Raw genomic sequence first — 17,936 nt, forward strand, 5'->3', positions numbered from 1 at the left:
AAATTAGATCAAAAGCTACAATGAACATACCATAAACACAGATCGTTGGCGAGGCAACAAAAGGTGCCCAGAACTGCTGCAAGAGAAGGAGGAGGTGAGGGGGGTGGCGAGAAGAGGGAGGAGGAGAGGAGGGGGAATGGGAGAGCTGCGGCCTTCAGGTGGCAGCAGCAGTAGCTGAGTGTCAAGTCTCTCAGCCGTCCACTCTTCCTCCTCCCTCCTCTCCACCCCTCCCCAAGGGCAGTCTCACACAGTTCCATTTACCAGTCTTCCAGATCCCAGGCGTTTTCCCGACAGAAGCGGCTCGTCTCTACAGCAACCATCACCCGAAGGCCCAGAAGCCGCGGCCCCCAGTGCGAAGGAAACCGGGCTGCGCTGCGGCATACTGGCCGCGCGCATATACACACTGAGGCACCCTCGAGTGGAGACGCTGTTCCTTCTGAGGCACTCGGCCTCCCCAGAGCAGAATAGCTGTCAGCTGCACCTGCAGAGAGAGGTACTTCCTGCCTTTTCTCTTCCGTGGAATCTTATTATTTCTGTCATTCTCCGCTGTGCATATGAAACTTAGCATAGGGCTGCTGCAGAGCCCGATAGCGAGCACTTAAAATATACCAACAATCCGCTAGAACGAGTGATTCCGGTTGTGTGAACCAGAATTTGCCATATTCTTTGCCCCGCCTTTAAAGTATATTCTCGCAATTGTATTTTGTCTGGCGTTTGAATGTGTACCTCAGTGTTTAATACTTTATAATTTTGGAGGTGTGGGGTGGGGCCATTTCAGACTTTCTGTATTTTTTTTTAACACGTGTTTTTATATATAGGGCATATGTGTTCCCTTTCGATTATTTGGGAGTGTTCTGATGCCCTGTAGAGATAGGAGAAAGGAACCGGTTTGTATTGATGTGGGCACTTTTTCATCTACTTTTGAAAGGCGTCGCCTTTGCTGCTTAACCGGAACGTGTATTAACAGCTTTCTCGCATTTAGAAATTCATTTCTGTCCACAGCGTTATGAATAATAATAAGCTGCATAATTTTCCTCTTTCAATATTGTTCCTAGTGCCTAGTTTTTATACCTACGCATATGCCTGTAAGTAGACACCTATAAAGAGCTAGCAAATATGCCAGGTAAGAGAATTGAAATACAAAAAAAATATGATTTTGCCCAGGATTATCTAGGCCGAGTAGCTAAGTAAGCTAGGTATCTAGACCAAGGTCTGGTGTGATTATAGGTACGAGTGTAATCATCATGCAGCATAGTTTGGCACGCCTTGAGTTGCATCTTATACCTAGGGTTGGCTTTCGACGAGGGAATTGATAGCCATTCCTGTTTTCAGATTTAAGGATTACATGAATACATGATGAACTTGTATATTTCTGTACAGTAAACTGATTTGCCTTACACCTCTTGGCTGAGATTCGTATTTTATGGCTTAGAATAAGTGACTGTTCATTCAATTGACAACACAAGCCATCATAATGAGTTGTTACTAAAAGCGATCGGTTACACCCAGGACCACCGGAATTATGCAGCAAGAAAAGACAAACTATGTGGCATAAAGCAGTATATTAAACAAAAAAAATCATTATTTTTCACGGGTATAACAGCATAATACATAAATAAGCAACTGAGCTACTTGGGAAATGGAAGTTCGGGCAAGTACTGGCAAAGCCAATAGGTTTCACCAATGCAAGATATATTGGCTGTGTCAATGTGTTTAAGCCATGTTGTACCCCTGTGTGGCTGCTGTTCAGCATGGCTAAAACGTAGTGGTGTGTGGTATATTGGAGTGGGGTAGATTGGGGTAGAGTGAAATGGGGTAGAATGGGGTGGAGTTGGGGTACAGTGAAATGGGGGTAGAGTGGGGTGGATTCAGGTAGATTGTAGTGGGGTACATTGGGGTAGATTGGAGTGTGGTAGATTGGTGTGGTAGATTGTAGTGGAGTAGATTGAATTGGGGTGGACCTGGTGGATTGGGTTGGAGTGGGATAGATTGGGGTGGAGTAGAGTGGGTTGATTAGAGTAGATGAGTTAGATTGGGTAAAGTGGAGTGGGATATATTGGGGTGGATTGGAATGGAGTAGATTGGGTGGATTATAGTAGGGTAGACTGGAGTGGTGTGGGGTAGATTGGAGAGATGTGTGGTAGATTGGAGTGGGATAAATTAGGGAGGGGGCGTGAGGTACATTGAATTGGGGTGGAGTGGGGTAGATTGGAGTGAAGTGGGGCAGATTGGAGTGGGGTAGATCACAGTAGAGTAGAGTGGGATATATTGGGAGTAGATTGCAATGAGGTAGATTGGGGAAGAGTGGAGTGGGGTGGATTGGGGTAGATTGAAGTGGACAGGAGTAGATTGGAGTGGACTGGGGTACAGTGGAGTGGGGTAGATTGGGTAGATTGGAGTGGGATGTATATAAGAGTGGGGTAGAGTGGACAATAGTGGAGTAGAGTTGGATAGAGTGGTGTGGGGTAGATTGGGATGGGTTGGGGTTAATTAGAATGGGGTGGAGTGTGGTGTGGAGTGGGGTAGATTGAAGTGGTGTGGAATCTAATGGCATATCGTAGAGTGACTTAGAGTGGAGGAGCGTAGAGTGGAGTGGCATGTCATAGAGTGGAGTGGCGTAGAATGGAGTGGTGTGGCACAGATTGGAAGGGGATAGTGGGGAGTGCAATGGCGTAGTGTGGAGTATGCATGGTGTAGTAGCACACTGTGTTTACAGACAACACATTTTCAATTGAAATGACAATTATATGTGCACTGAAATACAATTTTACTGCACACAAACCATAGTGTGTGTACGTCATCACAGGCGTATTGATGGGTTTTGATTGTATTCAAATATTTGCTTCCACAACACTTCAGAATTACAAAAAAGTTCTTAATATATCAGAATTGGTACATATGAAGCAACATCAGCAAAAAAACACATCCCACATCTCTCCTCTCACATGGGCACTCAGCAGGATTGTCACATACCTTTTCTCACTTTGAAGTCTAAGTAAGAAAAGAAAACACTGAGCTTCCTGAGAAAGACACATCATGACATTTGACCTCTGTCTTTGAATGCATAGCAAATGTGACAAGATAAGAACAAGATTTAAAGTTTAAAGGCCTGTTTACAGAAAGCGAGTTAGTAAAACAATACATTAAACAAGATTTGGGCAACGGGAGAGACGAACTCAAGATAGACAGCCTAAAACACAAAAAGCCAGCAAATTGAAAGCTGAAAAATGTAAGTTACAAACCACAAAGCCAATGACCAGCAGTGGACGGAATGCACTTCTAGAGAAGCTTTCAGAATGTCCCCAAGATGTCGTTAGCAAACCAGACAGTTGTGCTTTGAACTAAAATTTTGTGGATGTTGGTGAGGAATAACTTCCACACTAGGCTGGCAGCATTTTTTAATGTGCTCTTAAAAACGTAAACTACACAAACTGAACACTCATTTTATCAATTACATAAAGTATACCACTGCCTACAACTTTCAAAGTACTTGAGGTATACAGTACACTATCTTTGATTTGATGTATATATGACAGTAGCTTTGCCACATCCAAAAAGTCAGAAAGTGTTCCTTGTTGCAGTCCAGCTTTAAAGTGCTTTTAGCAGAACAAATTCAGCATGGGCTTTTGCGGTTTACTAAAATCATTTTTCTACACATGTACAACTGCATGCAGTATAGCTGATTGGCATCCCATTAACAGCATCACATGCACTGAGTGTGATTTTGGAATAAATAATTCACCACTGATTTGCTTTGCAGAAGAGTACCTCCCTCTCTTTGACCTAGAGGGAAACTGGTTTGATGTGCTTCATGATAATTATATCCCACAAATCACATCTCTGTACTTTCTTTGCAAATTAAAATGATAGCATGTGCTAGTCTGCTTTCTTAGTCAGAAACCTGGAAAGCTTTTCAAAGGATTTATAGCTTTACTTTCATTTGGTCCTAAGTTCCAACATTTAGTTCAGTATTCATTTTCTGAATGATTTCTACTCTCATATTAATATCACTAATCAGGCCCTAAAAAATCTACTTGCCCACTCACTATGATGAGTCAGATTTATAAGGGCAAGCTATGTTTAGGACCTACTCGCCCATTCTGGCGAGTTGACAAAAAAATGGTGTTCTGTACACTCAGTTAAGGCGCAATAAAGATGCATTTAAATCTTGTTTTTAGTTTGTCACACTTGCTCTGTGTTCAGAGATAGAGGTCAAAAGTCGGTTTATACGTTCTAACAATTACTTTTCTTTCTCTGACTGCAGAGTCTAGGATTCTATACAGTGAACTGTCTGACCTGCTGTACAATGCTCTCTCTGTTTGGCCTGTAAAGAAATCAGTTTACCTCCACCTACTGTCTAAATCAATTTGGTGGGCCTGCACGGATGTATCGCTAGTTTTCTGTATCCTCCAAAGCAGCTTTCTCTCCTCAATGCTTTTATTTCCCACCGTTCAGTGTGCTTCTGTGGAAATTCTCTTACAGTAGCCTTTTATTTCACACTATTCTTTTACCAAATGTGCTAGATTCCTCTTATCATAGTTCCTAGTATCATACCCCTTCCAGTGACTTCTCACATGGTCAATCTCCCCTTTCTGCTATTCATTCACAATGGAGGCATCATTCTTTCCCACATCCTTCTTTACAAGATCAAAGTCTCCTTTTCCAGGTTTTACTACATGTTCCATGCATGCCTAGTTCTCCTCTGTCTGTGGGTTCCATGCCCCTACTCCCATTACATGTTCTATGCCCTTCCTCCCACAAGGGGTCTTTTGCACCTTCTCCATTCTCATTGCAGGCTTGTTCACCTTTCATCTCTGTAAAAAATTGAGTGTTTGGTTGAGGGGGGTGGAAGCCCAACTTAGGCAACAGCCACAATCCTTGTCAGGGTGGACCGCAAAAGTCATTAAAATAACCTCTGTCTAGTCCTCTGGTAGCTTTGCACAAAAGCAGTCAGGCTTACCTTAGAGGCAATTTGTAATGTATGTATGCAGGACATAAACAGTAAGAAAGTGAAGACACAACACAAGACAAATCCCAAACCAATTTAGAAAAATAGAGTACATTTTAATAAATTAAATGATACCAAAACAACAAAAATCCAGTCTGAACCAGAGATATTTAATTTCAAAGTTTTAGATAAATATAGCGCTTAAAAGCACAAAGTGCCACTCACGGTCATTTGGTCATGCTAGACATGGGGAAAGTCACACATTCAGGCTGTCCGCTATAGAGCACACGCCAGACACAGGGGCCAGGTTAGTCCTGCTGAAAAAGTTACCTTCTCAAATTCTGGAACAAAGAGTTCCGTTTGCAGTTGATGAGGCCATGAGGAACATGGAGAGTGTCTTGGATGGTCGTCCCTGTAGCGTGAAGAGCAGGCTGGTTCTTGTTGCTGTAGTGTGAAGTGCAGACCTTGCTTTGACAGTCATGGCTGGCAGTCGCTGTAGATTCACTGGAGCTTTATGTTGAATATTGTGTCTCAGTGCGAACAGGCCCATTCAGTGTTGCGAAGAGCCCAACATTTCAGGGTTTCTCCTTTTCGTGAAGAGGAGAACACTCTGAAGGCAGCCAAAGGGTCCGGGCCTGGAGAGACACCTCTTGGGGATCAGAGACTCACTCTAGCAGAGACCAGCACGGCTCAGGCAGGTCCATTTGAAGATTCAGGCAGGTTCAGTTGCAGTAGGTTAGCTGGGAAGTTGCAGTGAGGCCTCTGGAGCTTGTTGTTTCCCTGTAGCTCAGAAAAAGAGGTCAGCCCTCTGACCCTTGGAGTGACCCAGGTTGGCCTAGGATGAAGGAAGCAGGTCCAGTCTTCTTTCTCACAGAGCAAGGTAGGCCTCAAGCAGCAGGGCATGAACACTGGGGAATAAGACAGTCCTCAAGCAACAGGACAATCCTTTGGTAGCAGCAGGGGAGTCGTCTGGAGAACAAGGCAGGCTTCAAGCAGCTGGGTTGTCTCCTGGGGAACAAGTCAGTCCTTCGGTAATGTCCAGGAATGTACTGAAGAGGTATTCCGAGGGTCCAATATTTATACCTGTTGCCAGCTTTTGGAGTAGGGGTGGATTCCCTATGCTACCCAATATCTGGTTCTGGAAAGCTCTTCCCTACCCCTGGCAAGGCTCTAATACGTCTGGGGTGAAAAAAGGCTGGTGTTAGTGTCCTTTGTGTTTGCTGGATGCAAGACCTTTGAAGGTTAAGTGAGGCAAAGCACAGCTTTGCTCTGTCATCCTGGCTTTATGGCCCATCCTGTACACACTTAAGCCCCTTTTGTGTCACTGTCTGGCAGGAATACACTTACGCCAACAGCAGAGCCATTCATAGTCATGTGATGCAGGACATTAGCAGAAGACACAAATGGTTAAGACAAGAAAATGCAAACTTTCTAAAAGTGGCATGTTCAAAATTGTGACTTAAAATTCGACTTTGCCATTAAAAAGAGTTTTAAATTACAGTTTATTTGAGCTCCACCAGCTTATTTCTACGTTCTCCCACTCCAAACGCAGCACTTACTAAATGTAATAAGGGAATCTAGTGTTAATCAATGGAAGAGATAGCCCTCCCATTATTCAAAAACGACTTTAGAAGTTTTTCACTACCAGGACATGTAAAACAAAAACCCACATGCCCTAATATTGAAATACCATGCACTTTGCCTTATTGGATTTTAGGGCCTACCTTAGTCGTGACTTCTAAGTATTAACAAGCATTTTCAGTGCAATAGGTCTCGCATTTTGGAGTGTTTGAACTATTGGCGTTGTAAATGACAATGCCTTTTACCTAGGTGTTTGGTTTGGATTGTAGTGGGTGTATTCCAAGTGCCACAGCAACCCGCCCAAGCCTGTCGTTGCAGGAGACAGGACACACCAAGGCCACCATCTTGAGAGTGTTTTTGCTTCATTCCTACCGTCTGGCTGTTCTATTATACACAGGAGTCCACAGTGTTATGGGGAATCGCTCTGCACCTGTGACAGCAACTGTGGGAAGTATTCGAGGTGGGTCCTCTTCAAACAGGAAGCAGTGCTATTCGAGCACTGTTTTAGATAGCGCCTCCAGAAGTGGCATCTGCAAGGTATCAGCAGCTATGAGGGGACTGTCAAAGTCATGACACTCCTGAACTCTGAGAGGATGAGGTGATGGAGTTTGCTCCTCTTTTCTGACCTATGATACCCTGCTCCACTCACTTTGAACTACAGGGTTAAAAAATGGCTTCCTGTGCTAACTGAACTCTTTTTCAGTTCAGCTATTGCCTAGTGTTACGATATACTCAGGTCAGTTGGTTAATGCACCCACTGCAGAGGTCTTGACAGAACGAGAATGTCACAGATTACAATCCTGACATACCTTTTTGAAATCTTCATCTCTGCAAGGTTGATGCAAATGAATTATAGCAATTTTGTTAAGAGTGGCACCTGCTCTGCAGCGCTATGAAATGGGAGAGCCTGTATTACCAAGCGATATATATTAAAAAAAAAAAAAAAAATATGTTATTCCCAGACTGCCCTAACACGCACCAGACAAAGAACTCTAGGGAAGAGGATGTGGCGTAAGGGCTAGAGCTGCTGACTTTGGAGCTGGGGAACACAATTTGAGTCTTGGTGCTGGCTTAACATCCTGTGATTATGGGCTAATCCTCCCCTTGCTACCAAAAATGAATATGTTCTTGTGTGATGTAACCAGTGCTCATGTAAAGCGCTGTAATACCTTTGTATTGAGTTTGCACTATGTAAAACTACAAAAAAACTAACAAAAAAAATTAAGCGCTTCAATACCTTCGTGTTGAGTTTGTGCTACATAAAACTGCAAAAAAATAAAATAAAAAAAGATCCTGCAGACACAGCAAAGAAAAAGCAAGATACCCGATAAGGAAGAAAGAACATACGGCCATGCAGCGCGAAGCGGATAGGCAAAAGAAAAAAATAGTGCACCACACTATGGCACATGGCAATTGTGCAATAATCCATGTAACAGGGTCAGTCTCCAAGGCAGTAACAAACCAGCTTCAAGGTGAGACAAGCGTAAAGCATTTACCAATGACATCAAGGGATTTTTGAAATGCAGGAAGGAACCAATGATAGTGATGGGTGTGATTAATGTTCACAGAATAAATTACAACATGCTGAGAAGAGCGGCGCTTGCATGCTGCTATGCTTGAATTTAAAAGGAAGGTTTAGGCCTGGTAAAATGGTTATTTTGCCAGGCTGAAATAGGCGTTTAAAGCTACACTGCAAGCTGCAGTGGCAGGCCTGAGGCATGTTTTAAAAAGGCTACTTCAGTGGTTGGCACAACTAGTGACAACTAGTGGCATTTAATTGACATGCTCTGGGTCCATGATTTACTAGGGACTTCCAAATAAATTTAATGTGCCAATCAAGTATAGGCTAAAGTTACTGTGTTTTAGTGAAAGGGCACGCATACTTTAGCACTGGTTAGCAATGATAAATTGCAATGAGGTGTAAAAGCCAACAAAAGTGGTTTCAGCAAAGAAAGGGAGTGAAGGCAAAAGGTGTGGGGTGACCCTGGAGACAGGGCTAGATCCAACAGTCTCTTACTTTGACTACAAAACAATCTTTTGCTTTCTTCTGAGATGCTTCAACTCTCCTGCCATCCCCTCTCAACACATTGTACACATGCTTTTGCCCTCTTTAATTCGAGGCAATCAGACAGTGCATCCGTTTGGAGGCATATTGGGGGTCATTCTGACCCCGGCGGTCTAAGACCGCCGACAGGCCGGCGGTGCCCCGCAGGGCATTCTGACCGCGGCGGTTCAGCCGCGGTCAGAAGAGGCGAACCGGCGGTCTCCCGCCGGTTTACTGCTGCCCTTAGAATCCCCCATGGCGGCGCAGCTTGCTGCGCCGCCATGGGGGATTCTGACACCCCCTACCGCCATCCTGTTCCTGGCGGTTCGCCCGCCAGGAACAGGATGGCGGTAGGGGGTGCCGCGGGGCATGGCATGGGCACGGCAGGGGCCCCCGTAAGAGGGCCCCGCAAAGTATTTCAGTGTCTGCTGTGCAGACACTGAAATACGCGACGGGTGCCACTGCACCCGTCGCACCTTCCCAGAGCCGGCGTCCTCGTGGGAAGGTTGGTTTGCCCTGGGCTGGCGGGCGGCCTTTTGGTGGCAAACCTCAAAATACCGTCAGCGGTCTTTGGACCGCGGAGCGGTATTTTGACGGGGGAACTTCGGCGGGCGGCCTCCGCCGCCCGCCGAAGTCAGAATCACCCCCATTGTGTCTTACCAAGAACATAGAACAGCTTGAGCTGCCTACTGCATACCATTTGCTGGCTTTCCTTGTCTCTGTCATTTCCCTTATTCTTATTTTGTCCAGCTTGTCAATCTTGTGTTCGCCCCTCTGATGGAGCATTACCTCTTTACTGTGTGTGTTTCCCTTGTGTCTGTAATCAATGTCAGGGGAACTATTTTTATTCCTTTTGTGTAATCATTTACAGAAACAACTTGTTTTTTCGAGCTGTCTACCTCATGCACTTCTCTGCTTCCTCATGCTGCTGCCTATCGGTGTGTGCTTCTCCTCGCTCCCTCTCTGTTGTGTTTGTCCATGTTGCATCCTCCCTTCCCCCTTCTGTGTGTTACATTTGTATCCGCGTGCCCCTACCATTGCTTCTTCCTGGTTGCTTCTACTCTTAACCCCCACACACTTAAAAAATTTTAAAAAATGCTTCAGCACATTTGGTCTTGTTTTTTAGTTACCTGACCGACTCCATTCGGAAACAGAAATAAATAAGCAGCTGCATAGTTTTGTAGATGCGTGCATGCCTGGTGCATGCACCTACAAAATAGTGTGTGGGCGCATAAGTCTTTTTGTTTGTTTCACTTTAGTCATGCTCCACAGCATCAGTAATGCTGTGCAGCGTGACTAATAACAATTGGTAAAGGTAATAGGTCACAAAGGCGAGTCCAGTTTCTTTGCCAGTGATAGTTTGAGTTGTGCTTAACTAGAAAGATCGTCTCCTGTTTCCTGTTATTCAAACTACTCCCTAGAAACCTAAGCGAAGAACCACCCTGGTTCAGGGGCGAACATTAAGCCTTAGGTCCTGATTTAGAGTTTAGTGGATTGGGTTACTCCGGCACCAACGTGCCGGATATCCCATCCGCTGTATTACAATTCCATTGTAATATGGCTGATGGCAAACTGATGCTGTGAGATATAACTAAAAACAATAAACAAAAAGATCTCTTTCAGTAAAGCATACTTGACATTATTTTAAGGATGAGCCATCATTGGTAATTGGCAGAAACACAATGCAAGTAGAATACAGCTGGGGATAGGGTGTTACGTGGCAAAGCATATTGGGTTTGGGCAAATGGTGGGAGAGAAGATGAGGTGAGAAGAAAGCACATTGTGGTTGGGTGCAGTTGGTAATTAAGTGGTGGTAGACAGCAGAAAAAAATGGCCAGTTGCACAAGGGAATTTATGGGCGGGTCATGAAGGATGGAGCAAACTTTGATCACATACAACAGCTCTGGGCAGGGCAGGAATGAGAGTATCTTTTTTCGGCAGTGTTCTTGCACAGTGAGAGCGTGATGTTATGCAGTAATGCAGTAAGGATTAATGCGGGGGAATAGAGGTAAAAAGCTAGGAAAAAAAATGATAAAAACACACAGATCTTGAAGTGCAGCTTATTGAAGCACAGGAGATCAGAAGTAAAACAGGTGACTAGTCTGTGGTACGAAAGGGCAGGCCAGAGCATCATAGGCTGAGTAGAAAAGAAATGACAGAGGTTGACGAAACAGCTCATTGAGTTAAGTCTTGCCTCTGACATCTATTATGACTTTGAAATTGTGTGCTGAAATTATTGGACAGAGGACTGCACCTACCATCCTTCAGAGAATGGTAATTGGAGTATTGTTTAAATTGAACAGTAGTTACATCTGTTATTTCCAGTGCTTTGAAACTGCAAAAGTGTGGTGTGGAGCTCCATGGAAGAGGACAAGTTACAGGGATTACTAATCATAAAGAACTCTAGGTAGGTATGTTTGTAGCAGTACTTGCAACAGAATGGTACAGTGAGGAGCTGGCATTGGGTAAGGGTATGGAGGTATGGAACAACAAAAGAATAGCTTAGGGGATCGACACCGAGCAGTGTCTAAGGCAGGTGCAGAATTACTAGAGGATGTGGGCAAGTAAAGCAGGTAAGGTGCATATAAGAAAAAGCTATACATCATATAGAATAGGGAAGTCAGGTAATCTAGGGATAAAGTGAGGGCAGTCAACTCATAGGGGTGGCAAATAGGGAGATCATAGCCTTAGCTTGTGTTACAGGGAAATAGTGTAGAAAATGGAAGCTGCTAGCCATCAAATGGCTCAGTGACCTAATGCTTTCATTGATATCTCTTGTAACCGACCAGCAGATAATAAAATAAAATCCCAGCAAGTATATCTCTGTCTTTCATGATTCTAAGGTTGGCCAAGGGAGTAATTTTTTGAATTGATCAATTTAATATCTATCTTTAACAGTGCATAGAAATAGTAGGTGACAGTTATGAGGGCTAAAGAAGAAAACACTTTATTAGAAGGATTCTTAATCAAAAAGAGCTTGGGTGGGTAAATATGCTGCATTACTGGAGAGTGACTGGTCTTGTGATGGAGAAGTGATTTGCCATAGTAGGGATAAGGAGGTAAGGATGACCAATCCTTACCACGTGGAGGAAAGGAGGTGGGGCTGGATTTGACACAAGGGAAGTGCAGTGTCCAGGTACAGGGCAAAAGCACAGGAGTACCTGGAGTTTAAACAAACTAGACAAGACACACATGGTCAGGGAATGAATGGCAAAGTGGTGAGGTGGTTGAACCAGGATTCAAAGTGGACTACCAGACCCTTTCCTTGTATTATACACATTTAGGATAGAAGATGTGTGATCACCAAGAGGACTCATTCAGCTACCACTTATTGCTGTCATCTATACTGATGTTGCCCTTCTGGCCTGTCTGAAAAATCAATATTATTAAATCACACTTTAGTAACATCTGTTATTTAGTGTTTAGAGACCAAATTACACTAGTGCATTGGGAAGTGTTATAAAAAAAGGCGAGCTTATGAAGACTATTATTCATTTTAAGAAAACTCAAATATTGTAAAAGTAATGCAGTACTTTGGTAGGAATGGTGCTGTGCCTCTTAACTAAGGGAGTACGTCAGAAATGGCTAGGTTGGATCAACACAAGTATGCATGGATGAGAGTTAGGAGAAGAGGCATGATTTTGAAACGTGCCAGTAGAAATTGCAGACTGACAAGGGAGGGAAGGGAATGGGAATATAGGAGGTGCAAGAGTTGAGCAGAGGTGCTGCAGGGAGGGCCAAGAAAAGTAGAGAGATAACTGCTGGAGGAGCAGATCCCTGCTGAATGAGCATTCAGAGGGTCAATACTCTGATTACAGAAAAGGAAGAGTATGAAAAGAGAGACGCATGATTTTTACAATGTGTATAAGAGATAGAACGTATTTTGGCTCTTAGTGGGTGTTAAAATGAAGATTGGATTGGGACCAGAAATAGGCCTTAGTAGAAGAATACACAGGACAAAGACCCTTTATGCCCAATAACGGAACCAGGGTACAACATAGAAGGAGATCAGTGGTTCCGTCGGTCTTTTTTAAGTATCAGAACATGGCTATTCACTTGAACACCTGTAATTCAACTACTTATTTTAAAACCTAAAGAACAGTATAGACTTTCTGGGTAAATAGAATGTATTCCTGCTTATAGGTGTAGTGATGTGAACTGTTAACTTATGGTACATCATGTATCCATGAGGGATGTCCCTGAATTTAAAAGTGTACATATTCCAGTACAGATTCAGTTTTCCATGTTCGATTAAATCAGTATTGGGCAGATCTAAGATGTGGAATTAGACTGGGGTTGCTTTGACCCACACTTTAATTCTAGTGGGTCTCCTCAGGACATCTGGGAAGATACCACATTTCTCTATCAATCCTTAAACATACTGAGGTTCTCTGGTTGCAAGGCCAGAACAATGGCTCATTATAAAATGAACTGAACTGAAAAAAAAATCAGAATTCAAATGTCCAGAATTTTCTTCATAGAATTATTAAAAACCAAGCAGTGTGCTCAAACCGTCCCGTTCCAGTTTGCGCCAAACAATGCAGAAATAGACAGGGCAACAAGAAAACTTAAGTGTTTCAGGTATGTGGATTGCAGCTACTTGATGATATCGCAAACTTTGCAGGGGCATAGCTTAATCAATAATGTTAGAGGACTGAGATTTCACTACAAGTAACTATGGTGGTTATTGTGACCTTGGCCGTCAGGTTACCGCCAGGCCGGCTATGGCGGTACTACCATTGCCAGTCTGGTGGTAATGACCGCCAAATAATGACCACAGCGGTGATCCCTCCCATAGACAGCCAATGTACCACACTAATTGCCAGCACAGTACGAACACTGAACACAGCGGTAGCCCTCTTCAGGCAGGCGGGAGACAAGGATCCGCCCACCATATTATGACACAGCACACCACCAGGATTTCCAGGGCGGTAGCAACAACACCAAAAGCCTGGTGGAAATACATCATATGAAGGAGATACTCACCTACAGGGACACAGAGGAGTCCGCGGCCGCCATGGAACAAGAGCTGCAAGTCTTCCCGATTCTGTACTATGCCATGATAGTCCAGGAGCACCAATGCCGTCGCCGACGGTGAGTACAGCCACCTAGCACACAAGGGAGGGAGGGGAGAGTGAAACACACACACACACACGCACAACACAAACCAAACACACATGGCACACACCCAGGAAAATCAACAGCAACATAACCGAGAAGTAAAGAAAGCCAGGACACATACTTTTGGTCCTGCCTCTATATTCCGGTGGGAATAGCGACCACATTAAAATAACTATATACACTAAGGGCCATTTGCCACTCCAATGTTGAGTTTAACTCACAGGGCAATGTCCAAGGCCCAACTTGACTTCTGACAACCTGGGCACTCCACTGGGCAGGGGCATCAACTCTGAAATAGTCAGGCACATCAAGGGGTGTTTTTTTGTAGGGGGGTCATTGGGCTTGGGTTTAGGCGGGACTTGACCCTTCTGTTTAGGGGGCAGGGGAGTGGGCTTGAGGCAGGGGGCTGGAGTGCCACTCTTGGGCCCCTTAGTGGCAGTTGCATTCTCAGGGGGAGAAACAGGAGTCGAACAAGAGGTGGAGGTACTGTGCTGGGGGGACCTTTCTTTTATGGGCAGGACTGGGGGTCTGTTGGGGCAGGGAAGAGGTGAAGGCGGGAATGGAAAAGTTTCTTAGGACCAGTGGGGTGGGGTGTGGAAGGAGGAATGGGAGTGGAGGTAGAGGGAGTGGTTGTAGGAGGAGGAGGAGGTGTGCTGGACTTGGGTGTAGGTGCATGAACATTGTGCGTGTGTGAGGTGCATGGCTGTTGGGGGGTCTGAGTGTGAGCGTTTGTGTGTCTTTGGAGGGGGCAGAAAGGGTGGGGGATGTTAAGCAGGACGTGTGGATGGTTGTTGTGGTGGTGTCTGCAAGTCCGGTGGGTGTGCTGCATGAGGTAGTGATGGCGGTAGTGGTGACTGCGCATGTTGTGTGTGGAGTGCATGTCTGCGGGTCTGCTTTTGTGGTGACTGTGGGCAAGGCTTTGCAGGTGGCAGGATCTGGGACTGTTGATTTTGTGCATGCAGGTGTGAGTGCTGATGTGACTGTGAGGTAGGAGGAGGGGGACAGTGGAGGCAGTGGCTGTTGTTTTGTGTGCAACTGTGTGTTGGCTGTGTGTGTGCTTGTGGACTAATATGTGCTGCCTGTGTTTGTCTGTGCGAGTCTTGACTGTTGCTTTGGGTTCATGCTTGTCAGAATGTGTGTGTGGGATGGGTTGGGGAGAGGAGACTGGGACGAAAGAAACAGGGACACTGGCTGCCGTCAGAGAGGAGGCCAGAGCCTCAAACAATCTCTGTAGGGCCGCCAAGCCACCATGAAAATCCTCCAGGAAGGCATTTCTGCATCTGGGATGCCAACCACTGGATGGCATTCTCTATGGTTGACTGCCCTACCAATATGGATCTCTGGAGGTCAATAGCTTCCTCACTGAGGGCAGCAGAGCTCACTGGGGCAGGGCCTGAGGTGCCTGGGGCGAAGGTGATGCACACCCTTCTGGGTGAGCGGGCACAGGCAACTGGGTGGGTGGCAACTGTGAGAGCGATGCAGGTACAGGAGGTGGTGGAAGATGATGTAGCTGGGGTGGTCCCAGAGGGGTCCACCACCACCACGGAGCTTCCATCGGAGGAATCAGAGTCAGTTGTTTCAGCTCCAGTCTTCGCCTTGGTGCTCCCCTCGCTCTCTGTCTCACTGGTCCCCTCGGCGTCGGTGGACACTGCCTCCTGAGTCTCGGGGGCTGCTGCTCCTCCCTCGCCAGTGCCCCAGCTCCTTGGCCAGATGATGCTAATGCACACATGGACAGGATGACAAAAGGATAAGGGGGGAGAAAGGGAGCACAGGGTCAATCACAGCACCAACAGCACAGATGGCATCCACATCACAATCACTCCCTGGGACAGAGATTGGGCAGTATGGACCACAGTGATCAACCATTGCCTAAGCACTGCAGCAGCTAGGAACCCATACACTACCATCTGCACACCTACTGGAAACAACTAAGCCCTGTCAGCTATGGCAAGGTAGCTACCTAGCAATACCAAGAATGCATACCACCCTACATAGCTAAGCAGGACCATGCAGGAATGTCAACACCGGCATATTGGGGCATCCACTGACTAGAAACCTGCACTCAAACCCCATGCCAGCCAAGAAATGATGAATGCCACACACACTGGACTCAGCCCCTTGTGGCTGCCTTGTTGCCCTCAAGTGCCTATCCAGCTCTGTGTAGGCCACCGCCAGTATGCGGGCCATTAGGGGGGTCAGGGTCCGACGGGCACCCCTCCCTCTTGGAAGGCCGTCCCCAGCTGGACCTCTGCAGTCTTCTGAGCCCAGCGTCTCAGGTCCTCCCACCGTTTCTGGCAGTGAGTGCTCTGCCAGCAATGGACCCCCAGGGTCCGCACGTCCTTGCCGATGGCACGCCATAACCCCTTCTTCTGATGGGCGCTGACCTGCAGAGGAAGCAGACAGAAGGACACCATGAACCATACAATCCATCCTGTCACACATATGGCCTACATACTGCATTTGCTCCTCATGTACCACATACATGACCCGTACCTCTGCATTCACATTGCCTGAAGCCATACCCCCAATTGACACACTGCTAGCACACACATAAATCTCCATGCAGCCATGTTGCATGAAACGTACCCATGTTGTACTCACCTGTTTGTCTGGAGGTCCACACAACTGCCCATACTGGGGCAGGACCCTGTCCACGATCTTCTCCAACTCCTCTGACGTGAAAGCTGGGGCCCTTTCCCCCGTAGCACAGGCCATGGCAGGTTCCAGACATAGGTCATAGCGGCACATATAGTGGAGATGTCGTCCAGTGGATAGTCAGGAATAAAGTGAAGTTGTAGAAAGAAATTGGCAGTCACGTCTGCGGTGGTGAACACCATCACCGCTGGCGTTGAACACCATCACCGTTGGCGTTGATCATCATTGGTTCCTATACTCTATAGATCTCCACGTTAGCCAATGAGGAATTGCACGGCGGTGAAGACCGCCTTCCACAATGATGCCTAATGCCGGCGGAGTGAGGTTAATTCCACCTGTGCCTGCATACAGGACAGGCGGTTGCCATTTCCAACTGCTAGTACTCATGTTTTGATTCTGTCTGTGCGTCATTTGTGTCGACTGGACAAACCTAGACAATTCTGGTGTCCAAATCACATACATACATTGTGTACTCTGATGTTGTGTGTCCATGCGTGCTGTATCACACCCATATCCCTTTTGGCCTTCTTAGACACCAACCATCGTGGAGGAATAGGAGGAGGAGGCATGCACCATTTACAGACCCCTTGTGGACATGCCTACATTGGAGGACCCCACATCACACTCAACTATCGTCTGGACAATGCCACAATAACAGAGCTGTGTGCACAATTGGAGCCTGATCTGATACCCGCAATCCGTTGCACCACAGCAATTCCCCCTCTTGTGCAGGTCTTGTCAGTGCTCCATTTCGTGGCAACAGGTTAGTTCCAGATAACTGTGGGCTTGGCTGCAGGAATGTCACAACCAATGTTCTCAATTGTGCTTAGAAGGATTTTGACTGCCTTGCTGAAACACATGTGCAGTTACATCGCATTCCCCTAGGTTGATGATTTGCCCACTGTGAAGTCTGAATTTTATGCAGTGGGACACATACCACATGTGATTGGGGCCATTGATGGCACCCATACTGCCCTAGTACCCCCCCCCCCAGGGCCAATGAACAGGTGTACAGGAATAAAAAGAGTTTCCACTCACTCAATGTCCACATGGTGTGCCTTGCAGACCAGTACATGTCCCACGTCACTGCCAAGTATCCTGGATCTGTCCATGATGCCTATGTCTTGAGGAATAGCAGCATCCTACAGGTGATGGCACGACTACAGAGGCACACAGTGTGGCTCATACGTGAGCATGAGTCTCTACCCAATGTATGTCAGCAAATGCCTAAAGAGTCATACCCCCATGCCATTGTGCATGGTTAATGTGTTTCCCTCACTTCTTGCAGGTGACTCCGGCTACCCAAACCTGTCATGGCTGTTGACCCCTGTCAGGAATCCGAGAACAGGGGCTGAGATTCGGTACAATGATGCTCATAGGCGTACTAGGAGGATTGTGGAATAAACCTTTGGTCTCCTGAAAGCCAGGATCAGGTGCCTCAATCTGACAGGTGGATCCCTCTGCTACTCCCCTGAGAAGGTCTGCCAGATTGTGGTAGTGTGCTGCATGCTGCACAATTTGGCCCTCGGACGCCACGTGCCCTATCTGTGGGAGGAGGGGGGTGACAATGCAGCTGTGGCAGCGGTG

The 17,936-nt window shown here is 46.2% G+C and overlaps 1 protein-coding gene across 2 annotated transcripts in view; it reads left to right on the forward strand.

The window, feature by feature from the left end:
* Positions 1-119: 119 nt before the first annotated feature.
* The window catches only part of ABCA5 (ATP binding cassette subfamily A member 5), a 1,006,180-nt gene continuing 988,363 nt past the window's right edge, over positions 120-17,936 (forward strand). For both annotated transcript variants that reach the window (XM_069199839.1, XM_069199840.1), the window contains exon 1: positions 120-493. The gene's annotated coding sequence lies outside the window, so the exon portion shown is untranslated. The remainder of the gene's footprint in view (positions 494-17,936) is intronic.

The sequence above is a fragment of the Pleurodeles waltl genome, chromosome 7, assembly GCF_031143425.1.
Source record: "Pleurodeles waltl isolate 20211129_DDA chromosome 7, aPleWal1.hap1.20221129, whole genome shotgun sequence".
In the NCBI taxonomy this organism is placed as follows: Eukaryota; Metazoa; Chordata; class Amphibia; order Caudata; family Salamandridae; genus Pleurodeles; species Pleurodeles waltl.